This window comes from Dasypus novemcinctus, chromosome 2, assembly GCF_030445035.2.
Source record: "Dasypus novemcinctus isolate mDasNov1 chromosome 2, mDasNov1.1.hap2, whole genome shotgun sequence".
Classification (NCBI taxonomy): domain Eukaryota; kingdom Metazoa; phylum Chordata; class Mammalia; order Cingulata; family Dasypodidae; genus Dasypus; species Dasypus novemcinctus.
In genome coordinates this window covers 50,656,015-50,670,569 of record NC_080674.1, presented here as the reverse complement: position 1 = coordinate 50,670,569, position 14,555 = coordinate 50,656,015, and the positions used below count along the sequence as shown (strand labels likewise).

The window sequence follows — 14,555 nt, the reverse complement described above, 5'->3', positions numbered from 1 at the left end:
TTCTGGTTTGTGAAAAAGAAAAGCAAGCATTCAGGGTGTGTGTGTGTGTGTGCGAAGGAAAAGAATAAGGCTCCTCTCTCTACCACGTTTTGTTGAGCCAATGATGCTCATTGCATTTCGGGTCCTTCCACGCTCATAGTCCTGCACAGTATTTGAGAGCTTGGACTATTTCAATGCCGACAAAAGAGGCTTTAAGTAAGTACATGCCGTAAAACAACAAGCCGGTCCCTGGGAGCAAGTAAAAATTTATTCGCTTCACGTAAAGCCCTCAGTAACAGTAAACACAGAGCAGATAATCCAGAGCCAGGCAGGGGATCTGCACTCTGGGCTTGGCGTCTGTGCGGGCGTGTGTGCGCGGCTGTGCGTGCAGCTTGGCCTCCCTGCGCAGCGCCGCTCTCCCCGCCCCCCGCCAACATTTACAAGGAAAGGCTTGTGTGTTGGGGTTCCCCACGCTCTGCCGGTCCTTGGGGACCACATCTCAGTTTAGCAGACTCTCAACAGCCCTGCTCAGTTCAAGACTCCTGCCTGCGAAACGTGCGCGTCTGGAGGGCAGAGGGGCGTCCCTAGGGCGAACTCCAACAACTGCTGCCCCTTCCAGCCGCAAACGCGCCCGACGATGAGCGTGACCCCCACGCGCGAATGTTTGGAGGAAACGCCACCTCCCAGCCGGTCTGTCCGTAGCGGGTCAGGGCTGGCTGCCAAAGGCAGGTGCCAACTCCCCGGATGCTAAATCCTTCTAATAGCTCCGCCCGCACGCTGCTCGCCTTTCCTTCGGCGGCGGCTTCTGCTGCTTTTTGTTTTTTTTTAATCAAGAACCTTATAATTAATTTTAAGGTACCCAGTGTACCGCGTCACTGAAAAGAGGCTCACAGAGTGCAGACAGCGCCGGTGTCAGCGGTGCGGGGGGGAGGGGGTGGAGAAGGGGGAGGAGAAGGGGGAGGTTGGCGAGAAAGGGGCTCCTGGACGGGGGAGGGGTGGCAGGCGAGGAAGCAGACATTTGCATAAAGCTTTGTGGTTCCTGAGCTGCCGAGGGTTATAACGCTAATTACACAAGATTAATGTGGAGATTGTTCTCCACTGCGCTCCAAGATTTATTTAAATAGTGAACTGCTTTGGATCCAAAGCCGTAAACCATCCCACCCTGCCAGGGGCCCCGGACTTTCTCCGTGCGCATAGTTAAGTTTTCCCAAGTCTAAGGGAAAAAAAGAGAGGGCGCTGTTGTTGGGTCCAAAGCCCCGAAAAGCCAGCCTTGGGGGTTGGGATTGGGGTGGGGGTGGGAGGAGGTATTGCTGTTTAAACCAAAACCTGCCGACCTTAGGATAAATAAAGTGCCAATTCCCGGTTATTTCCCTCTCTTCCATTTTCCAAATGAAGGCCTTTTCTGCGATGCTGTCTTAGTTTGGCGGTGAGATTTGGCCAAGGGGCAAACTCGGTGCCGGAGCGCCCCCTAGTGTGGCCAAAGGGAAAGAGGCGCGGTCGAGGCACGCCTGACTTTGAGCGGTCTAATACTGTCGCTTAGCGGACTGCAGTGGGATAGGGCGGAGAGGTGAGCACGGGGAAATCGTTCTTAACCGCAGCTCACACTAAAATCACCTGGGGGATTTAATAATATATTCTAGTCCTTTTATGTGTGTGTATATATATAGAGAGAGAAACAGACACACACATCTGACAGCATCTTTAGGGATTCTGATACTCTGATTCATTGATTTTAGGTAGGATTCAGGCGTCTTTTCCTTTTCTCAGATTATTTAATGTGCAATCGGTATAGAACCACTACTTGAGACTTTCTGGGCATTTCCAAAATAATAGCTTGTTAGAATACGAGTGAAAAAAAGTTAACTGGTTTAACACTTAACTTTTACCTATCAATTGATATTTACTTATTTTACTGAGAAAACTATGGGCTCACCATTATGCCCAGGCTCTGGGACATGTTATCTCAAGGATTTTTTTGTCCAGACGATTGGGAAATTCTGATGTGAGTTTTAATATCAGGTTGTATCTTGAAATAATTTAAGATTTTTTTTAGTCAGGGTCCTTTTTTCTTCCTTCTTTCCTTCTTTCCTTCCTTTCTTTCTTGGGGTAAACATAGTAAGAGTAACTTCAAAAATTATGAAAATAAGATTACTATAAAACTGTCATTGTGAAGAGGGCCAGAAATAGTAGGTAACTCAATGCTGGAGACTGGATTCTAGCAATATTTTACTGTCACACTTTGGGCAAATATTTTTATCAAGTTGTATTGCAGTTTCCTTTTTTTTTTTTAAGATTTTTTTTTCACTCCCCTTCCTCCCACCCCCCAGTTGTCTGCTCTCGATGTCCATTCGTTGTGTGTTCTTCTCTGTCCGCTTGTATTCTTGTCAGCAGCACTGGAATCCATATCTCTTTGTTGTGTCATCTTGCTGCGTCAGCTCTCCATGTGTGCAGCACCACTCCTGGGCAGGCTGCACTTTTTTTTCACCCTGGGCAGCTCTCCTTACGGGGTGCACTCCTTGCACGTGGGGCTCCCCTATGCCAGTGACACCCCTGCATGGCATGGTACTCCTTACATGCATCAGCACTGCGTGTGGACCAGCTTATCACATGGATCAGGAGGTCCTGGGTTTGAACCCTGGACCTCCCATGTGGTAGGCGAATGTGCTATCAGTTGAGCCAAATCCGCTTCCCTGCAGTTTCCTTTTTGATAAATGGAGTAATCCTACTGGATAATTTTGAGGCACCTTCTACAATTAGTGATTTTCCTAAAACACAGCTAGAGAAAATATAGGGCAATGACACTGAAAAGATTGCAGATATATGTTAACTATTTTTTCTATTCACTCTCTTAAAGAACAATTAGTATTGTAAGTCCACATTTTTGGAATGTGGCCATTTTTGTAGTCACAAAAATAGCTAGAAATGCTTGCTTGGAATAAAAAATTATATATATATATAAATATATAAAAGATAAGAGAAATATAGCAGTAACATAACACTTTAAAATAAATTTAGACAACTAATTATTACTGCCCTGCTTACCCAACCTAATCCTAAAATCCAGGGACAGTATTTTTGACAGTTTTGTAATGGTCTCCACAAATGAACGGACATAAGGGAAGAATAAAGAGCTTGAATATGTGTTCTCTGGCTAAGTGGTAAGACTTGTGACTGCTCTCTGAAGGGCCTCAGCATAAAATTTTTGAAATTCTTTCAGTATATCAGTTCTCTCAAGAATCAGGTTAGTGTCACTGACTGAGAAACTTTAGCAGAGGCTGCTGGCAATTACTGGTATCAACAGAAGGATGTGTTAGGAGGAAGTAATTAGAGAAGAAGTATCACAAAGGAAACAGTAATCTGTGATAAAGGAAAAAAAAACTGTAAATAGCTACAGACCGATGTTTTCACTTCATCTATTCTCACCAAGGATTGCATTTTGGTGCCCTATTGTTTAGTTACATTTAACATTCATATTGTTAAGATCTTTTAAGTAGTCAAATAAAGTGTCAACCATATAATATATGTATTATTAATCTCAAGATGTACTTATTAAGATTATCGAAAGAATGAACATTACAAAGACACCAGAACTGAAATTACTCACATCCCATAGCTCATTCATGACAGCAACTTCGGAGCTTATCTCTGTTATGCTTTCAAACCTTGTAAATTTTTTCCTAGTAAATAAGTACCAGTTTGATCAAGGGTCTTGCTTTGAAGTCTAGCAGATATTTAAGATTTTCACAGTACCCTTGGCAACTTGGGGTTTTTTTTAATGTTATTTTTGCATGGTTACTTAAAAAAAAAAAGACCTCATCTGAATTGTTTAAGCAAAATAATAAGAGTTCATAAAAAGTCTGCTTTTTACAGGATTTTATCAGGTCATTATAAAGAAGAGTGTGTGAGAGTGTGTGTGTGTAGTACTAGTGTAAGTAATAAATCCAGTCAGGGTAACCATCTGCCTCATGACTGAGAACTCTGCTTCCGGCCACAGACCTGAACAAGGACAGCCATGTTTTTACTTTCTGACCCAATCCGGCCGCAATTACTTCTCCCATTCACCTCCCCAGAACTGACTGGGAAGGGATGAATCCCTTTTTCAAGGATTCAGAGGGGAATTTGAGTTTCTCTCCACGAATATGAATTTAGGATTCAGTTAAACCTAGTTAGAGTGTGTCTGTGGCCAGAACCAAGAACCATGACCAACTCGGAGCAGCAGCATGGCATCCTAACTCATCTGCTATGCTATGTGGTCCTAATGGATTAATTGTTTAGGGACACTTTGTCGCCATCTAAAGGTAAAATTTTACAAATAAGGATTTCTGACACTGTAGATGTTGATGCAGGAGATGTTTGAAGACATTCTTCAACATGTATCAACACCTTTGGGAATGTCCCTGAAGAGAGAAAGGGAATACAATTTATTAAGAAACCATTTATATGAGGCAAAAATTTTCTTTTATAATCCTCACATAGCCTGGTGAGAAGAATATTCTTATATTCCCACTTTGCATTCAGTAAACACTGACTCAGGAAGTTTCATAGCTTGGATGACATAAAATAGTTATTCTATAGGGCTGAAATGACATTTGGAGCCTAGTGGGTATTATGTCAAAACCTGAAATCATTCTATGTTCCTTTTATTCTCTGTTAGTTATAAAAATATCTTGGATAACACTGAACTCACCAATCTAGTTGGATACCACCTCAACACAAATGAGATGTACAGGAATCAGATTTACTAGGTTCCTCCCTTTGGTTTACTCAGGAACCTAGAAGCTGATCTTAAAGTCAGATTACCTCTGGTTGTTGCTTATATATAGATAGATCCCATGTTTTAAATATTCACAGGTCATTGCATTTCCCCATTCACAGCCATTCTCCCCACACCACCAAATTAATGAATGTTCTTTTCCCTGCAATATTTTCATCATTCCTATTTTGGGACATTTTATATAAAAAGATCCAGAAGCTCTGTGCTCTGTCTTTATTCTTATGCAGTTGTCACATTTGAAACAAGCTCATCTAAACTTAATGATGCTTTAATGTTTTCCTTACTTATATCCTTTTTCTTTGAAAGGATTTTCTCTTCCATTATCTTCTGAGCGTGGCAATATTCACATGCTGGTTTGAATGGCATTTTTAAATGATAAATATTGTGTGTCATTTCTTATTACAAAGATCTTTCTTCAGCATGAATGTCCATTTTGTAAGAAGATTGGTTGGGGTTTGCTGTGGGATACTTGTATTATTTTCAGTAAGCTTTTCAATCTTTTCATCTAGGCAAGAGGTGATAAAAATGATAGAAAGCATTAAAACTTAGTTATCATTATCATATTTCCCAATAGCTTTTTTTTTTTTACAACATGTGCTTTTTTCAGAGGTAAAAGAAAAAAAGAAATGCAACCACATATGAATGTCTTCTCTACCTGCTGCCCATCAAAATCTGTTTGATTTTGTGGAAAACGTCTGTGGAAGTCAGTGTCTCTTACAACATCCTTTGCTGCCACCTGCTGTTCAGCCTGCATTTATGAAGGCTATGAAATGCCATCATAGATGGTGCATTTTCCAAACTAAATATTAATACAAATACAGAAGCTAGTGCCTAGCCAGAACCTTTGACATTATTACACATGATCATTGAACTGTTAACTACATTTGATGCTTGCAAGTTGATTTCTTTGATCACACAATCTCTCCCAACTTAATATAATAATAACATGAAAAACCCTTTTTTCTTTTACCTTTTAAGCACATCATTCTGGTCATTCAGGCAATCAGTTTTTAAATCTCCTGAGCACATACTATGTGTAAGGTCAGAATTTTAAGCTGAGACCACCATTTGTAACTGTAACCCACTAATTAGTAAGCAGCATTTCTTTGATACTCTGCTTCTAGCCGCCCTATGTCAACATTGTATTCAGCAGTTGCTTGTATACACGTGGTTATCATCTCTTTGCCGCATGCATTGTCAGGAAAATCAAGTTGCAGCAAATATTACTTTCTTGCTGTCCTTTTTGCTCCATTTGTGATATTTTACCACTTAATAAGCTCAGTTTTCTAACTTTGGAGTTATAAGTCAGGTGGATGATAAAGACATGTAGTTTCCAGATCCTTTGTGTGGGTACTAGGTAGTTAACTGTACTAACCACCTTTTTCTGATAGTCTATATACTCCTCCAGTAATTAATTTCATCAGAGATGTCCCACCCTAATATTGCTGGAGCATCTACTAACGTGTTTTTTTTTTTAACATCTCTACAAACAAAGCATTACAGACAGAAGTTACATAAGCTGAAAGATGTTTGCCTGTGACACTTTAGGCTTTTAAGTGGAGAGAAATTCAATATGGCGTTGGCTTTAAAAATGCAGAGAATTAGCTCTTGCTTTCTTCTGAGGCTCACCATCCTTTTCCATCAGACGGGTCAGCAGCAGCAGGAACATTACAGTTACCTTTGAGAAGAACACTTTGCTGACTCATCCTGTGTAGATGTTCACTTTCTTCATGGAAGAGTTATTTTTCAACTGTTACATTCAGGCCTAGATAAGTCACACAGCTCAGCCAAGCATTTCAGAGCCACCTGGCGTCCTCAAATGTCCCTCTGACCGGGCTTTGAAAATCCTGTAGGGCAAAAATCTAACAAAGAGAAGTCATCCGCAAAGGTCAACACTTCCAAGTTCATCTTTGGCAGGAGGCAGCTACGTGCTGACATTTAAAAATGTATCTAAAGTACAAGATAGAGTTCTCTTTCATGCAAAATGTCCAGAGCTGACTTGCCTTTCAGATTTATCGGAACTGCTCAAGGAGTGGTTTTGGCAACATTTGGGCATGATAACAGTCATAAAGCTGTGGAAATGATTTAATAGTTCAGGACTTTGAAATGCCTATTAAAGATATTTAACTAACTTTGTGTTCCTCCCTACATTTTCCCCAGAATGTGTATGTGTGGAAGTTCTCCAAATTGCTTTTCTTCAAAGCACAAAGGTCATCATTTTTATGTTCTAGTGAGGAAATTTATTTCATTGTAGGTTTCTTGCTCCCATGTGTTTTGCCTCAGACCTTACCAAAATTTATTTTTCTTCTTTTGCTAACAAATTAAAGACTCTCCTAATTTCTTTTCTACACACTATGAAGGAGACCCATTCCCCTATAAATCTTCACTAACAGCAGGAGGCTATATAATCCTAACCAGGAGTTAAGTGAGGAAGGAATGGAGAGAGAACTAACATTTTAATTACTTACCTTATGCAAAACACTGAATGAGATCCTTTATTTCCTTTATATGTTTGCTCATTTATTAGGAATAAACTGAGAGCTGGGCATTATATCTGAGGCTTTGCTCAGTCATTTAGTTTGTGGACTAGTGGGGAAAACAGACAAGTAAAAAGTCAATGTCAATTCAGTAACAAAGTGCTTTTTGAGATGCAGTTAAAGTGACTGAAAACATGGGTTTTGAAGACAGTGGGCCTGGGTTCAAATCCCAGATCTGCCACTTACTAGTGTTATAATCTTTTTTTTGTTTTGTTTTGCTTTGTTTTTGTTTTTAAGGTTTTTGTTTTTGTGCTTTTTAATTTGCTCGTTTATTTATTTATTGAGGTACCAGGTACCGGGGATTGACCCTGGGACCTTGTATGTGGGAAGCCAGCACTCAACCATTGAGCCACATTGGCTTCCTGGTGTAATCTTGATATGTTACTTCTCCCTTCTCCCTTGGTCTCCTCATCTGTGTAGTGGGAATAAGAAGAGTATCTTCCTCTTAGGGCTGTGCTGAGAACAGCATGATTTAACACATACAGGCTGCTCCTAAGAGTGCCTGGAACTAAGTTCGTGTGTTCGGTTTCTTCTCAGTGTTCATGCTTTGGCTCGACGGCCGTGTCCTTGCATGGATTTTTTCCCATCTGCCCTTCCTAAAATAGGCTCTCTTTAATAGTCTGACATTTCCATCATTTTCTTTGATTCCTTCCAACACTTATCACTACATGAAATTATTTTACTGTAAATTTGGTTACTTACTTATTGTCCCTTTTGCCCCACTAGAGTGCATGCAACACCAGGACAGAAACCTCAGGGGTTTTATTCTTTGCTGCATTTCCAGAACCTTGTACAGTACCTGTACTTGTGTGTCAGTAAGAATTTAAGAGAATTGTTGAATGTTAAGCGCTATCACAGAGGTGAACCCATGGCCCTATTTGGAAGCACGTGGAAGAAATAGTTGCCCAGTCCTTGATGGCATCAGTTTCCAAGAGGAACTGAATCCTTCACATGCCTCGGACTGTACAGCTTTAGGATCGAGGGGGAGGGAGAGGGGAGTTCATGCAGGCAAGAGGATCTCAGACAGAAAATGCATTAATCCTCACAGTGACTGTTTAGTATGGGCATTTTTATTACCATTTTCTGAGATGAGAAAAAGAAGCTACGGCCCAGCTATGCAAACTTGCCCAGTTACAGAGCTAGTAAGTGTCAGGAACCAGGATTAAATCAAGGACTGGTCTGTTATTCCCCTTGACCATTCCACTGCACTTACCTGCAAAGAAGACTACTTTCTATAGAGGCCTTGAAGCCAGAAATGATATCTAATGCCTGAAATTGTTCATGGATCCAATTTACTCAGAAGTGTTGTTGTGATATTTTCCCTGTGCTGTAAAGAACATAACAATATGCCAACTCTTGGCTTCAGATAAAAAGGACCCAGCTTTGGGTCCACTTCACTGTCTTTTCAATGATCTAACCTTATGTCTGGCTGCCTCAGTACAAACACAGGTCATACATTCCAAACTGCATAGAAAATAGAAGAGTGGTTTTCTCCACTCAGAGAATTCACACACAGAGAAAACCCTGAAACATCTTTATAGGAGAGCCATTTAATGTAAAGAGAGGATTGCTTAATTATGTGTCTGTAGCTCTGTCCTGGGCACTCTCACTCATGAGACCCCCATGGCTGGTTAATTCTGGTGCAGCAGCCTCACCTCTAGATGCTCTCTTCTGGAAGGAAGCTTTCTCTTAAGAGATTGAATGCAATCTTTTTTTCAGCAGGAATGAGGAAAACAGAAAAGAAAGTTAAAGGAAAGTCATTCTTAGAGAATTGTGTTCAATATTTAGTCTCGTCACTGTTACTGTGGCAGGTTATTTTTAAATGACTGCAAATTCTTTGACACTCTTCCCATTGAGAGGCACGTGTCTTTGCCTCCTCTCCTTGAATCTAGACAAGCTTGTGACTGCTTCTGTAAATCACTATGTGACTTCCCGGGTTAGGTCATAAAAGGATGTGCAGCTTCTGCCTGGGTGTTTTGGCGCACTTACCTTGGGACATTCTTCCTTAGAATCTAGGCACCATGATGAGAGAAGGCCAAGCCAGGTGAAGAGGCCACGCTGGTTGAAAGCCCCAGCTGAGCCCAGCTTCCTAAGTGCCTGACGTGTTGTGAAGCAGCCTCCAGATGATTCCAGACTCCCAGTGACTAAAGTCACCTCCAGCCATTTGTATCATCCCAGCTGAGTTTCCAGACATCATGGAGCAGAGACGAGTTAGCGGCACTGTGCCCTGTCTGAATTACTGGCCAAAACAATAAGTACACATATAAAAAGGTTCTGTTTTTTGCCATTAAGTTTGGGATGCTTTCATATACAACCAGAGGAACCAGAACAGTTGTCCTCTAATACCATGTATCTGTGAATGAGGATCTTTCTAAGGAAGAATGGAATTTCTTAAGTACAATTGTGGTAGATTCTGTTAAATCAGCTCAATCAACACCCAACCCAAACCCTGGTCAATCAGATGTAGGCAGCAGTTCCTGGGAAGAGCTTCTCTTCCCTAATAAAGGTACAATTGGGTTAAATCCCTTATTGTATCTCCTTCTTTTCTTCTCACCTGAAATATGGATGAGCCACTTGGAAATGCAGCAGTCATCTTGAGACCATGAGGACAGAAGCCTCATACTGCAGCAAAGCACAAAGGGCAAAGCAGCTCAGTTCTTTGATGGCTTCCTTGAGCATCTACACTCACTCTGTGTTCCCTTATTCCAGATTAATTTTTTCATAAGAAAATTAATTTTACTTTTTAAAAGCCATAATTAGTATGCACTGTGGAGAACCATTTTTAAGCCATTTTATATAACATATTTGTGAATGTATCCTAAATGACTCAACTATGCATGACATTATATATTATACTACATTAGCTCACATGTGAGATATTTATACATTTTAACTGATAGGGGAGGGACATTTATTTGTACCTAAACTATAAAAAGAAAGATTATTTAATTGGACATCTCTTTATTGTGGGAGACCCTAAAGACTTGACATAAGACCTGATGTGGGGAATATTTGACGATTCAGCTCCATTTCCTATTACCAGCAATATTGATGCTACTGTCAAGGTCCTCCATGAGAAAGAAGGTTTCTGGTGTGATGAAATAGAAATACCCAAGTGTTTTGTGGATTAAACTATCCAATATAATTGTCTTTCTTGAACAAATATTAATTTCACATTACAATTATGGCTAGCATTTTAGCCAAGTTCTTATTCTTCTGTTAAACAAGTGAAGACCTGAATTTTCCTAACCTCACATTGTATTAAAATGATTAACCTTGTCTAAGTTACAGTCCTCTGATGCCCTCACTAAGGATGATTTTTGCATTAAGTGTTTTTATTTCTCTATGCACCATACGCATCTCTTAATTATCATTTCTTTTATCCCATGTAATTATTACTACTACAACTGAATAGTGTGATAACTTACATATAGGGAATAACAGTAGGAAAATACATCTAAAAATACAATCACCAGTATTCTAAAACCTGTCCATTATCATCCCTTTTGCTTCATAAAATAGTAATGCATATAATTGCTGGTTGTTTTTGTGTGAGTTATTAATCTTGTCATATAATAAACAAGCAGAAATGTGAAGCATAAAACAACAATTCCAATGACTAAAGAGAAGAATAATTATATATGAATAAGGGGGATGAAATCAAAGAACAAAGAACATTTTGAATCTCTCCACTCTCCCTAGAGTACCATTTCAGGTTGTAATTCATTTTAAAGGTACTGTGCTTCAAATGCACTTACTCTATCAAAGGCATTCTTCTCATAATTCTTTAAAACCTGCAAGTAGATCTTGTAGTGTACCCATTCAGGCTTATATTAGGTAGCTTGAATTATATATTATGGTACAAAGTGATCTTCACAAGTCAGGAACACTATAAATCCTCTCCACATTGAATATTCTTATTACAAAACTTTTCTAGAAAAGCTGGCCATAAAAATCCTAAGTGTTTTATGAGCACCTGCTCTTCATTATTACATTGTATGCTCTTTAAGGCTGATACCACATTTTATTCATCTTTATTCCCCAACCCCAGCATTTCCTATGTTTGCTCATTCATTCATTCTTTATAGGCATCAAGTACCTAATATGTGTCAGCCACTGTATTAGAAAATGAACAAAATATACCTAATCCCCAACCTTTGTAATCTACATTTTTAGCAGGAAGACATTAAAATACAATTACAAAAGTAAATATTTGATTGTAGATTTGATAAATACCACAAAAGAAAAATACAGGTATACAATGAGCAATGAAAAATACAATGAACAGGTCTAATGGGGAATTGATCTACTCTAGAGTGCAGTTTGATTGAGGTGACAAAGTGACATTTAATCTGAGACCTTAAGGAATGATAGGAATAACTATAAGCAAAGTCTGTGGGCACAAGGGGAAAAACATTTTGGGCAGAGGGAAAAGTATATGTGTAGGCCCTGGGTTGGACAGATGATGTTTATTAGATATTTGTTTATTCCATTAATAACAGAGAGTAGGAGTGATAGGTAGTTATGAATCCCAGTTCAAGCCTCAACACTTTCCTGAAGATTCCATCTTCCATTGATCTGAACTTTATATCAGCATATTGGCCTATACCCTTTGCGATTGTTTCCATTCGTCTTCAGATTACATGTCCTTAGAGCATGGAGACTATGGTCTAAAATCTCCAATGTAACAGTCTAAGGCCTAACACTTGCTGAGCAATTCGTTCTTGGAAATTGGGATATTGATTTTTTTTTCTTGTATTTATCTGTATATGTAGTTGCCAATTATACTAGCTCAAAAGTATCTTTGGAAACAAAGTACAGTGTAAAGTTCAAATTGGTGAAAACTATACATAGTTTCCAAATATGAGCTCTGAATTTGTCTCATATATATATAAGATAACTTAAAATATCCTGGAATACAAAATCAGTTTAGAAATAGGGATAAAAGAGGCTGACTCATTTCCAAGTGATCTAGATAAATGATGGGGCACAGATTTGTTCAGAGACCCCTCAGTGTGGTTTAGCAGTCTTCTGGAGAGAAAGCATAAGGAAGTGTGAGCTGGGGCTGACAGTCAATTTCCGCAGCGCCGCGTGGTCCTCGGTCTCCTCCCCTGGAGGCTGTGGTGGGGCTGCAGCACCAGCCCCCCTGCCGGAGCTTGTCGCGGACGCCGGCCAGGACCAGCGCGGTCATCGGTCATGGTCCTCGCAGGGTGGGACGAGGCGCGGCTGGCGCAGGCGCGGTTCCCGCAGCTGGAGGGAGGGGGCACGGTGTTGGGCAGCAAGGCCCCCGGGCCAGCCGTGGAAGCAGCACGTGTCCTGAGCCCTGGCCGAGCTGGACTGCGAGTGCACCCCGTCCCAATGCCCGGAGCGCATCAAGCTGGTGGGATGCCCAGAAACGAGCGCTGGGCTCCAGCTGTGGCCTCGCGGGTGCTGAGGCAGAGAGGAAGCGCCACCTCCTTAGCTGACGAGAGCTGGAGGCAGATGGCAGCCCTGCGGAGGAGGAGCCACGGGACTGGGGAAACCGCAGGCAGGCTCTCCTCGGCTATGCAACGGACCAGTTACTGGATGAAATGCCTGTCACAAAGGGAACGTGCAAAACAAAACAAGAGTCTTCTGGAATCGGTGCAGTTGAAATGGGAACTGTTTCAGATCTGGACAGACTTTTCAAGGCTTTATCTTTCTAATAAACTGGCCATTTTTGAAATTGGCGATAACACCGGTTGGAATGAGCATATCCGTTCTCATTGTGCTGAGATCGGCTCCCAGGTGCCCCTTGGCAGGCGACTTGCGGGAGTTCTTCAACCCGGAGAAGCCCGAGGGACTGATCATCATGACCCCAGTGCAGAAAACGAACTGGAAAAATGTTTACCACACATTTTTAGAGATCACTATTAGTGAAGGTAGGGGACTGGCGCTGTGCCCGGAAATTGACTGTCAACCCATTGCCCCCTCCAAACCAGCTGGTGGAAGAATCGTTCTGTGTTTATTGCCAGGAGGCATTCCTAAAAGCCCAGGCCTTTATGTCATTGGCTATGACCAATCACATTGAGGGGCTCCTCTCATGCCCCATGGAGCGAAGTTCCCTGGACTCAGGACAGACGAGCCAGGTTGGCACAAGCCTCAGCACAGGTGGAATGGAACCCACCTGAATTACCTGTCACTACCCTGGAATCGCTGAGATAGGACTCTGCAGCAATGCTTATTTTCACACTTCCAAGTAAATACCAAAACCTTCAGCAAAAATTGGGTTGGTAGTAATGGGTTTTTGTCTCAGAACTGTATTGTAGATCCTGGAGTTTCCCCCAAACCCATCTTTATCAAATTTGTAGAAGTAGAAAGGGATTTTTTTTCTGCTCATTCTTTAGTTGAAAACCTGGAAAAAAACCATTGGGTGCCCCTTAACATTTAACAAATGAATGTCATTTTCATAAGGATTTGGGCTCTTCCCTTCCTCTTCTCTACTCACATCCCATTACCCAGCCTGTTTCTCATCCAGATGCTGTCATCAGACTCTTCCTGGAAACTGACTTTCTACAAGGAGGCCACAACTTATAAGGAATCGTAGTAGACTTTGGGAAGAACAAAAAGATGTCACTTGAGAATGCTTATTTTGAGCAAGCAAGAATTTGCATGGTGGGTCACCTGTTCCTTTTTTAAAAACACAAAGACAATTTTTAAATGGTATTAGAGGCCTAATATAAACAAATGTAGGTACATTCCATATTAGATAAAACTTATACTTTGAGCTTCATATGAAATCGAAAATTTGTATTTTTTTGTTTCATATCTACACATACCTTCACATCTCTATATAAGTGTTATTCACAATCTTGAATAAATAAGCAATAGAGAATGGCAAGTTAAATCTTGAGTCACATTAAATAAGACTTTTTCAATACCACCCTTAGCCACTGTTGCGTGTAACTTAGAGTTTCATTTATTTCCCCACCAACCAAGTGTTTTGCTATTTCCAATCAGTGTTGCCTGCAAAGACCTTTGTTTCTGTGATGTACCTATGGTTTTGTTCCCATTTAAACTCTTTAAAAATATATATGTTAAAGTAATACCTGGGGGAAAAAAAGAAAGTATGATCACGTGCATGATTATAAAAAAGTTAATATTTCTACTTCTTTTGCTATAGAATAGTTTGAATTGCATCATATTTGGGCAAAAGCAAAGACTTTTCCTGTCTCTGGATAAAATAAGCAATGGGAATTATTATCATTTTTTACCTATGTTTGATTTCAACTCAATTATTTTCCTTG

General features: G+C 40.6%; 1 pseudogene; it reads left to right on the top strand.

Moving 5' to 3' along the window:
* The first annotated feature begins 616 nt into the window (after positions 1–616).
* On the top strand, positions 617–13,706 carry LOC101420918 (myb/SANT-like DNA-binding domain-containing protein 2 pseudogene; annotated as a pseudogene).
* Positions 13,707–14,555: the final 849 nt, after the last annotated feature.